Below are 9,138 nucleotides of genomic sequence, written 5' to 3' on the forward strand. Positions count from 1 at the left end.
GACTCCAGTTCCAGGGGATCCAAACCCCCTCCGGCCTCCCTGGGAACCTGCACTCGTGCACACACCCATACAGACACACGAGCGCACACATGTATGCATAATGAAAAAAATTATGGCGAAATTAATAAATTGGTGGCTGCAGAGATGGTTCGGTAGTTGGGAGTTCCCACTTTTCCGGAGATCCTGAGTTCTGTTCCCAGCACCCACATCAGATGGCTCACAACTGCCTGAGACTCCAATGCTAGAAATGGGATGCCCTATTCTGGCCTCTGAGGGTACTGACCAACAGATGCGTGCATGCGCACGCGCGCGCACATACACACACACACACACACACACACACACACACACCTGCGCAGCCTGAGAGGTGGGGGTGGGGCTCAGCTGGGACTACAGAGTTCGTATCTCCCGCAGACCACAAACCCAGGAAAACCCAGCCCAGGCATCCCGTCCCTGCTGCATTGACAGGGTAGAGTTTAATTTTAAGGCAGGTGGAGAAAAGGCAATGGTGGCTCCTAGAAGTCTCCAGAATCCAGACCTGTCAAACCAGTTCCTTCTGAGAGTCCCTGGCTCCTGCTCCCTCCAATTGAAAGGTCGTTTCTTGCGCCCAAGTTGGAGCTGGCTGGCCTTCAGCAGGGAAGGGACAGCGGCACACAAACAACACCTAGGCTTGCTCCCCAAGGCCACAGACTAATGCTAACAAATGTTGTCTCTCACGAAACTGTGGGGCCTCTTTGGGACACTGTGTGTAAATCAACTCAGTTTGACCCCTGCATAACTTTGGAGTTTGGAATTTCCGAGGAAAACAAGGCTAATAATTGACTGAAGGTCACACAGCCTGTGGCCCCAGTGTGGGGACCCATCCCCAGCTGTTAATCGCTGCACAGCCTCCACTGAACACACACATTATCCTCTAAGCTTTAACCGCCTTAGGATGCCTGTGAGAGAAGATAGGGACCCAAAGCAGTGTCTTAGGAAGAGCCATCCACCCAACCCTGCTTCAAGGAACCCAGAAACTTGGACAAATGGGCTATTAGAAGTTCCACACGTACCCCAGATCCAAGTCTGTCCCCACCAGCGGGAGCCACCCAAGAAGATTCCAGATACCTATGGGACATCTTCCACAGGCATCAAATTCAACCAAATAGTGGGGGAGATAGATAAGAGACAGACAACTTCTTATTTCTATCCCTGTGCTAACGTCTGTGACGCAGGATAGAAAGACATGGAAAATAATGGAGGCATGAAAAAGGAAAAGAGCCCTCGCCCATAAGTCTGCTTGAAGCTTCTTCCTAGGTGAGAAGCAGAATTCTAGCACATTCAACACCTCTTAAGGTCTTTCTCCATCCCTAGTTCTAAACCTGCAATTTTCTAGGACTTTCACCCAAAACCTCATTTACAGTAAAACACATCCTAAGACCCTTGTGCAATCTTAGAGACTCTTGGTTTACCTTTATCAGAATATAACCTACCTCCAGAGCTACCCCGTTATTTTACCTAGCAAAGAGGGAGCAGGAAGAAGAGGTTCCTAGCAACCTTTCGAGATATAACTTGAAAGTCACAAAAATAGTCTGTATGGCTGATGCTAAGACTCTTATTGGCTCTCCCTTGAGAAGCCCATACCCACACTTGGATATATCTTAACCTTTCCTTGAGTGCTATTCTTTCTTTAAACCCCAGCGCTAAAAATTTATGTCAAGATATCTTTTAGTGGATAGTCATGGTGGCATGGCACACACCTTTAATCCCAGCATTCAGACAAAGACAGCAGGATCTCTGTGAGTTTGAGGTTAGCCTGGTCTACATAAGTTCCAGGACAGTCAGGGGTACACAGAGAGACCTTGTCTCAAAACAACAATAAATGCCTTTTAGAGGCTGGAGAGACGGCTCAGGCTCAGCAGTTAAGAGCATGTATTGCTCTTGCAAAGGACTCAAGTTCAATTCCCAGCACCCACATCAGGTAGCTCACAACTGCTAGCTCCAGGGGATCTAACACCCTCTATGGTCTCTGCAGGAACCTGCCCCTCGTATGCAGATACCCACTCCCTCCTCACACATAATTTAACATAAAATTTTTTTTTTGAAAAGTCAGAAGAAGGTTTCGGATCCATTGGAACTGGAGTTCCAGGTGGTTGCAAGCCACTACATGGGTGCTGGACCATCTCTCCAGCCCTTGAAAGTTCTTTTAATAAACCACGACTCCTCATTGTGAGGCCTCCTCTTGTGTGTTTCTCTTTTCCTGAGCACCTTGCTTTCTGCTTTTAACAAAGCTTCAACTGCTTCGCACTGCCTATTCGTGAACTTCCATTTTCCATGGAAGCCATTAGGAGCTTCCTCAGATCATTGAGGGCCAAAGTGTGAAGGTACACATCTGCCTCTCACTGCAGACATCTGGAAGGGCGGGCGCATGCCAGAGGGCTTCCAAAATCTCCAAATTACACCAGCCTGCTCCCACAGAGACAGATTCCAAGCCTAGCTTTCCAATTACCAGCCCTAGAGCCTATGATTCTCCTGCCTCGGTTTCCTCATCTGTAGAAGTGGACAGTACCACTACCATCTCAGGAGGCTGGTTTGAGTGAGGAATGAGGCCATCGGCAGGCAAGGATGTCTTGACCTCTGCTGGGAGCTTTGCAGATGTCGAGGCTGCTCCCCACAGCGACGTGGCCAGCTCAAAATCCGCTAATTAGGCTAGGTGTACTAGCTCATTTTTTTAATGTCAGCATTTGGAAGGTTGAGGCAGGAGGATTACCTCAAGTTTAAAGCCAGCCTGGGCTAAACAGTGAGACCTGTCTCCAAACAAAATAAAATAATCAAGTTCTTCCAAATCCTCTTGAAGTTTTACCTGAATCATGTGACCAGTACCTCATTTTCCCCATTAATGAACTGAGGGAGATTTAGGATTGGGATGGGTTTCTAGTGTGGTCAGGCACCTCCAGGTGACAGCTCTTAGCTATCCTATATTTTGGTTTATTATTAGACACAGGGTCTCACCCACCCAGGCTGGCTTCAAACTCAATATGTAGCCAAGGGTGGCTTTTTATCCTCACTTTGATAAGTGCTGAGATTATAATCTCAGGCCACCACACATCTGGTTCATGTGTCACAGGGAAGCAAACCCAGGGTTAGTGTATGTTAGGCAGGAGTTCTATTAACTTAGCTACATCCCTAACCCCGCCGTCCTCTTTAACTGAAGACACCTCTCTGTCCATTATTGACAGGGTACCCCAAACCTGCACTCATAAACACCAGGACTCACAGGGTGATTAGTCAGGGGAGCCCCCCCAACTTTACACAGCTCTCCGAAGTTGCGCTTTACAGTGAGCTGATCCAAGCACACAGCCTGGGCATGCTGGTCTCAACCTCTCCTGGAGCTCCCAACAACCTAAGAGCCACACCCCACCTACCTATCTCAAACTCATCTTCCAGTTCAATTGCAGCTACTCCAGGAAAGTATCCATACCCCCTGGCTTTGGTCACGGAGAGCTGATTCTGGACTCCAGAGAGCTGGGAGCCCGCAGGAGGCTGACCCCACCTCTGGGAGTAGCTGAGCTCAGACTTCCAGTCCCCTGCCCCCATCCCCGCGCTGACTGTGGGGAGGGTTTGTCAGGGCATTCCACAGGGAACTCCCAAGCTTATCCTGAAACAACAGAGGCCAATGAAGGCTGCTTACTTTCCAAACTGTTGAGTCGAACTGAGTTTTTACCTGGACTCAAGTTCGCCCTGACTCTCGCTGACTGCGCCCAACTAAGCTGAATCTGCTTGTCTCAGAGCAGACCTGTCTGCAGCCTGGCACTGGCCAGGCCCTTTCCCCACCCCAGCAAACAGAACAGGACGAAGGAATGCCACCCCTCCCCCCTGGTGGCCTCCGCAGTTTCCCAGCAGAGCCCCCAACGGCCAGCAACACTCTTGGGAGGCCTTTGCCAGATTTGGGAAAGCGAAAGAAGTCCGCGCAGGCTGCCCTGCCTCAGCGGGGACTTCCGAAGCTCGCGGCCTATAAAACTGGGAGCTGCACCCAGTGACAAGATGACCAGATAGACCCCAGCCGCGGGGCCCCACGTGCATCCTCAGCACCCGCCCCGGCCTCAGTATTCCCACGTGTGAAACGGGAATGATGCTACCATGATGCGCTCAGGTTTGGTGCGGGAGCCGACGGGCGCTGACCCCGGTGATCCAAAGGGGACCAAACCCGTGTCAGAAGGAAGCGGCGAGGGACAGAGTGGGAAGTGGAGGGACAGCCAAGGGAAGGTGGAGTGTGAAGAGGCTGGGGTCAGAGGCACAGGAGTCGCGACTCCCCCACCCAAGCAGTTCTCCCAGGGGTACTTACCCTACGACCACAGCGCTCTTCACTTGGTGCCTGCAACTCCAACCGCTTACCTGGCCAGGCTCCGGCAGGTTCCTCCCCGACTGGCCCCGCCCAACGTCAGAAAGCGCGCAACCGGGAGACCAGGTGGGCGGGACCAGGGCAGGTGGCGCTAGCTCGTAGCTGGAGAGAGCTGAGGGATACTGGCCCTCTGTCGCCTCCACACTCGCTGCCAGCCCGCAGATTTACCCTCATTCGTGATGCTCTGGATGAGACGGGAAACCGGAGATCTGTGCTGAGTTAGGAAACTGAGCCCGCATCCCGGATGGTCTGACCCGCAGTCCCAGGCCTGATGCAGGCTGCGGTTACAAGGCTCTCTAGGCTCTCTGCTCAGTTGCCTCTGCCGCTGTCTCTGCCCAAGGCCAGAGAAGCCGGGGCTGGAGTCTCAGAACCACTCCCACACTCCTGTGACTTGCCTCTAGGCACAAGAAGTCCTCGACGTCCTAAAGAGAGCAGACCAGTGGAGGAGGGAGGCACGAAAGGGGCTTTACCAGAGCGTCGCTTCCTCCACTTCCTGATGTCCTGCTGGGCCAGTGCGTCTTTCCACACACACCTCGCCTCTGGCATCCACTTACTATCCACCAACCTACAACTCTGATGACCTCCAGCTCTCACCCCAATCCCAAGCTCAGGCTCCTAGCTCTTGGCTGGATATCCAACCTCTAGAGCGACGCGCTCACCTCCCAAACTCCTCCCCATCCCATTCTCCCAATGGTGGGGTCCAAACTGTTGAGTCCTCACATCTTCTGTGTGGTCCACTTTCAAGCCCCGATGGCTTCTTCAACGTATGTCACAGTACCACCATTTCCCAGTGAGTCAAGTTACTGGTCTCCGGGCTCCTGACCTTGCACCCTGTCCATCCGTTCCCACACAGGGTCCTGGGGTGCCCTTTCTGAGGATCCTCACGCCAAACTTCACTTGAAGTTTCTCTTCTCCAATAGACCAGCTGCCCTGCATGGATGGGATGTGGTCTTGAGGAACCTTGATAGAGCAGATAAAACAGGGCGGTATTGGCACCACCCACCTCTAGAGGGTGTAAAGTCCTCAGGGGACAGTCAGTGGTTTAAGCGACTACCTCCTGTTTATAGAAGCCACTGGACCACAGGCCTTCATGGAGGGCAAACTTCTCCAGCGGATCTGTTGGAATTTGCTGGATGGTGGGAAAGAGAAAAAATATGGTCTGCTGTATCTACCATTGCACCCTAGTAGGGGAAGCTTGGCTCACTGCGGGTGTAGGGAGAGTCAAAACATCTCTGCCTTCCTTTGCTGAGCCTGTAACTGAAGCTCCTTTAACAGAAGACAGTTTAACAAGTGGGTAGCATGCATCGTGGAAGAGTTTAATTTTTTTACTTTTTTTTTTAAAAAAAGATTTATTTATTAATCATGTATACAGTGTTCTGCTTGCATGTATCCCTGCCTGCCAGAAGAGGGCACCAGATCTCATTACAGATGGTTGTGAGCCATCATATGGATGCTGGGAATTGAACTCAGAACCTCTTGAAGAACAGCCAGTGCTCTTAACCTCTGAGCCATCTCTCCAGCCTGAGTTTAAATTTTTTAATTTATTTTTATTTCACGTGTGTGGGTGTGACACATATCTGTATGCCACATGCATTAAGTGCCCATGGAGGTCAGAAGAGGGCATCAGATCCCCTGGAACTGGAGTTACCAGGATTGTGAGCTGCCATGTGGACAATGGGAACTGAATCTAGGTCTCTCTGCATGAGCAGCCAATGTTCTTAACCAATGAGCCTCTCAGTCCTATTTCATGTAAGTTTTGCAGGACATGGAAAAACCTCATAAAGAAAGGAAGACCCAGAGAAATAGGTGCATTGTGAATTTTCATACTTGGGTTTGAGGAAGGGTATTAGTCAGGGAGGAACAAGATTGGCGGGCAAAAGGTCATGACCTAATGGTAATAAACTGGAGGAAGTTAACCCCTCCACTGTGTACCCATGTCTCTGGGTGTAATGAGTATCTTGTGACATGGTCAAGGGAGAAAGGAAAGGGGAGGGTGTATGCCCTGTATCAGTTAGTCCCATGTCTTGTTGCTATGACAACATGCCCATGACAGAACCAGCTTAAGGCTCGAAGGGTTCATATTGGCTCACAGTTTAGGGGGACAGCAGGGTGGCAGTGGCAAGAGACATGCTAGTGCTCGTTCTCGTTCTTTTCTTTTATATTTAGTAAGTGTGTGTGTGCGTGTGTGCGTGCATGTGTGTGTGTGTGTGTGTGCATGTGTGTATAGAGGTACCCTCAGGGACCAAAAGAAGGTGATGGGTCCCTGGGAACTAGAGTTACAGCCAATGTAGGTCACCCAACCTTGGTCCTGGGAATGGGACTCAGGTCCTCTGCAAGAACAGGAAGCTCTCTTAAAGGCAGAGCCATCTCTCCTGTTCCTTGCTTCACTTTGGGACTCCAGCTCATGGGATTGTGACACCCACATTCAAGGTGGGTCCTCTCTCCTAAGTTTTTGGCATCACCCTCATAGTCATGTCCAGATGAGTCTCCTAGGTTGAACTTAATCCTTCTAACCAACTTTCCCAAGAGCCATGTTTGGGGGCATCATGTTCTGAACCCACATCACTAGCCGTCTGGTCACCAGGGTGGGATCTAGGCTTAGGATGAGGTAGACTTGGCAAGGACCTGGGTTTGTGGTAACACTGCACATTGCCTGGGTCAGGCCTGCCCCGAGGCCTTCTTACTTTAGCCTTATGCACTCATACCAACTCTTAGTGTTTGAGCTCAAGTTTTTCATTCCACAGGCATCAAAGCATCCTGATGGGAAAGAAGACTTTTTGTTTCCTCCTGGCAATATGAAGGATTGAACCTGGTATCTCGCACTTGCCAGAGAAGGTTTTCTGTCACTGCTCTGGCTTTTTATCCAAGTAGCCAAGCTGTCTCTTAGGCAAAGCTAGCAGCAGAGAAAAATTATCCCAGGAGGGGCCTCTAACCGGCTGAGTCGAAGAAACACTGTATTGGTGAGGGTTCTCTAGAGGAACAGAACTGATAGAATGTTTATATGCAAAAGGGATTTATTATTAGAACAGCTTACAGTCTATGGCCCAGTCTGTTCAACAATGGCAGTTACCAACTGAAGTTCCAAGAGTCCAGGAGTCGCTCAGTCCACCAGGCTGGTGTCTCAGATGGTCCTCAGTGCACACTGGAATCCCAAAGAAGCAGATTCTAAAGCCAGTGAAGGAATGGACTTGACAGCAAAAGCAAGCAGGCAAAGAGAGAAAGCTTCCTTCTGCCAGCAGAAGGCGAGGCCAAGATTGAAGGTGGAACTTCCCACATCAAAAGATTCAGATTAAAAGTGGGTCTTCCCACTTCAATGATTTAATTAAGAAAAAAAAACCCTCATGAGTGTGCCCGACCATTTGGGTTTTAGGGTTTTTCTTAATTCCAGATGTAGTCAAGTTGATAACCAAGAATAACAATCACACACACACACACATACACACACACCACACACACACACCACACACACACCACACCAAACACACACGCCACACCACACATACACATCACACTACACACACACACACACACACCACACACACACACACACACACACACACGGGGTCACAACAATGAAATTGTGGTAGGAGGAAGGGACGATAGTGACCTGTCTAAGCAGAGGCCAGGGTGAGGCCATTTGCTCACTGCTCCAGCACATAGTAGGACTGCCTCTGCACAGTAGGGTGGCGGAGCAGTGTTCTCCGCATTCCCTTAGTGCCCTCACAGCTGCTTCCTCCTGTGAAGACATTTCAGTCATCCTGGCACGTGGGCCCGTAAGCCAACACAGCACAGCCTGGATATGATTACCTAACATCTTCCTCCCCGCAGAGGACACGAGGTGACAGGCAGCAAAGAACCCGGGCTAAATTCTTTCTACTTCTTATTATATTTATTAGTATATTTGGGGGCGAAACGTTGGCACACATGTGCCAGGGCGTGTGTAGAGGTCAGAGGACAACCTTTGGGAGTTAATTCTCTACTTCTACCATGTGTGTTTGCATACACACATGCACACATGCACGCATGCACACACACACACACACAAATTAAAACCAACCATCTATAGTGACTGTATGGCCAGGAGCACAGATGTGCGTGTGCAACCAGTGACGCAAAAGAGCAGATTTCCCGAAAGGAACTGCACACCAAGCACCCTCCCTTTCTTTCTTCTGCGGTAATCGGGCAGTTGGGTTTTCCCTTCTGTTTCTACAACAATAACTTTGATTTCAAAGGCTCTGCAATAAAAAAAACGAAGGACAATAACGCGGAATGAAGAGTTACCACCAAATGGTGTTACTGCCGGTTTTATTCAATTTGATCTTACACGTTTATGAGGTTGGAAGTCCCTTCTTTCCCAAGCAGCAAATGCTAAGTTAATGAGCATGCTCGGGTGGAGCACAGGAGACAGGAGGAAAAAAAAAAACCGGGGCCACCAGCCTGGGTCCTAGATTTCCTGTTTGTACTCTCCCCAGTGGCTGGCCCAGCCAGCTGTGGGGAGCTGCAATCTTCTTACAGCCAGGAAACCTGTGTTTCCGTGCTGCTGACGCAAGGGGACAGGCAGGCAGAAAGGAATCTGGACGTCCTCCAGCCACTCCCTCTGCTGGCCAAGGCACTGGAACCCACCCGTTAGGGACCTGCTTTCTGTTGGTAGCCGAGCAAGCTCTGTTGGTAGCCAAGGGCAGCGATCGTACCATGCTCTGTTTCCCAGCAGAGACAAGTGCTGACGGCACAAGGATCAACCTTGGTGCATGCTCCAT

The 9,138-nt window shown here is 50.3% G+C and overlaps 1 protein-coding gene across 2 annotated transcripts in view; it reads right to left on the minus strand.

Moving 5' to 3' along the window:
- Arhgap8 (Rho GTPase activating protein 8) overlaps positions 1 to 4,741 on the minus strand; it is a 45,903-nt gene extending 41,162 nt beyond the window's left edge. For both annotated transcript variants that reach the window (XM_050130019.1, XM_050130009.1), the window contains exon 1: positions 4,325 to 4,741. The gene's annotated coding sequence lies outside the window, so the exon portion shown is untranslated. The remainder of the gene's footprint in view (positions 1 to 4,324) is intronic.
- Between the last annotated feature and the right edge of the window lie 4,397 nt (positions 4,742 to 9,138).

The sequence above is a fragment of the Alexandromys fortis genome, unplaced genomic scaffold (assembly GCF_014885135.2).
Source record: "Alexandromys fortis isolate MF-2015 unplaced genomic scaffold, M_Fortis_MF-2015_v1.1 scaffold_28, whole genome shotgun sequence".
In the NCBI taxonomy this organism is placed as follows: domain Eukaryota; kingdom Metazoa; phylum Chordata; class Mammalia; order Rodentia; family Cricetidae; genus Alexandromys; species Alexandromys fortis.